Here is a 1,796-nt window from a genome sequence, read left to right on the forward strand (position 1 = left end):
GGTAGAATACTTTTTTCTTTTTTGTTAATGTAGCTTTTGAGTTTGCAGAAAGCCTGCTTGAACCTTCCCAAGAGCAACTCACACCTGCAGCGGTGGGATGGAAGGCAAGATGGAAATGTGGCAAGTGCCCTGTGGCTGACTGATGTCTTCAGAGGCATCAGCTGAGGATGCAGCTCAAACACGAGCAGACATGAAGCCATTTCCATGTCACGAATTCAGTGTGTGACTGAATATGCTAAAATAAAGGGGAGGTTACTAAATAGAAACTGGATCTTGAGTCCAAACTGTAAACCTTTCTTAAATCTTTACTTGTTTCCCTCTGCTTGCCAAGTATAACCATTGCACAGGGGAGCAGAGAGCCCCTTCACACCCCACTGCAGGGTGCACCAGGCTCTCCCTCCATGGGTCAGGGGCTTTTCTTCCCCAGGGGCTTAGGTCTGTGCAGGAGTGAGTGTTCTGATGCCGACCAAGTTCAATTTTGGGCTTGATTAGGGGCTGTGTCACAGCACTACTTCAGTGCTTTCAAATGCCTTTACATTGTCTTCACCTCCTACCAACTCCATCTCAGAGTCCCTTGGTTATTAGCAATGAGTTGAGATAGGGACCAGCAAAACATAAAAAATTAAAAATACTAGGATAGGGCTAGCAGTGGAAGAGGCTGGTTGTGAAAACAGGGCACTAGGAAGTGCCAAGAGCTCTGCCAACATACAACTTACTGCAGTCTTTTGTCTGAAGTGACTGGGTTGGTCTGTTTTCATTGAAAGGCTTCTTTCATGCCAGCCTTGGCACTTGTTGAAGCACTCGGCTGTGGTGGGAGGGGGGCCAGCTGGAGCCCAGAGTAGCATCTTTCACCTGCTACAGGGATGTGCACACAGAGATCTGTATGTTGGAACCACAAAAGGAACACTGAAGAGCCCTTAGGGACCTTTTTTTTTTCTTCTTTTTTTGCTGTTATTAGAGGAATTGCTGATCTCTGGGTTTCCAAGTCACATGCAGCTCTCACACTGTGTGGATGGGGGTGGCAATCCATTGTGCCATTGCTGATGGATCGAAGTTCCCCAGGTATCTCACCTGTGAGAGAAGGTAAGCCAGCAGAGACCGCATAGAGTCACCATCACTGGGTGTCCAGCAGCCTAACTGCCCCTTGGCTGCTCCATCCCCTACTGTAAGGTAGGAGCTGCAGGTGGCAGCTGCCATCTCCCACCTGTGCACATGTCCAGATGCTCACCTTCCACCCGGGTCCACAAAGGCTTAAACATGGGCTGGTCATGGCTTGGGAGGGCCAAGCCCTGCCTACAGGCTTCCTGGAGAAGGAGCTGCAGGGCCGGGGGTGCTCACACACCAGGTAAATGGCTTTTCATGTCCAGATGGTCAGCCAGGGCTAAACAGCTGTTGTGTGCCAGCTCACACTTGCATTGGGAGCAGATGCTGGTGGGTGATTCTCTTACCTGGGACTGATGCTCCACTTGTTCCTGGGGCAAACCGTGGCTGAAGAGCAGCCCGAAGCCTAAAGAAGCCAGGATATCTGAGATACAAATGACTCGGAGGAGTACATGTGGTAGGTATGTACCATTCCTAATTTGTTTCCCAGAGACCTGGTGGGTTACAGCATGCCTGAAGGATAGAGAACATCCCCTCTGCCATGTGAAACACTGCTTCACGCCTGAAACTACTCCTCAATCTCAGTACCCAGCAAAATCAGCCCCTGCATCTCAGTTCTTTGCACCATCCTGCTAGGAAACAAGTGACAGCTCCTGGCACCAATCGGTTATCTCAGGTCAGAGGTACATGTCTTG

Source organism: Athene cunicularia, assembly GCF_003259725.1.
Source record: "Athene cunicularia isolate RWA chromosome 9 unlocalized genomic scaffold, athCun1 chr9_part1, whole genome shotgun sequence".
Lineage (NCBI taxonomy): Eukaryota > Metazoa > Chordata > Aves > Strigiformes > Strigidae > Athene > Athene cunicularia.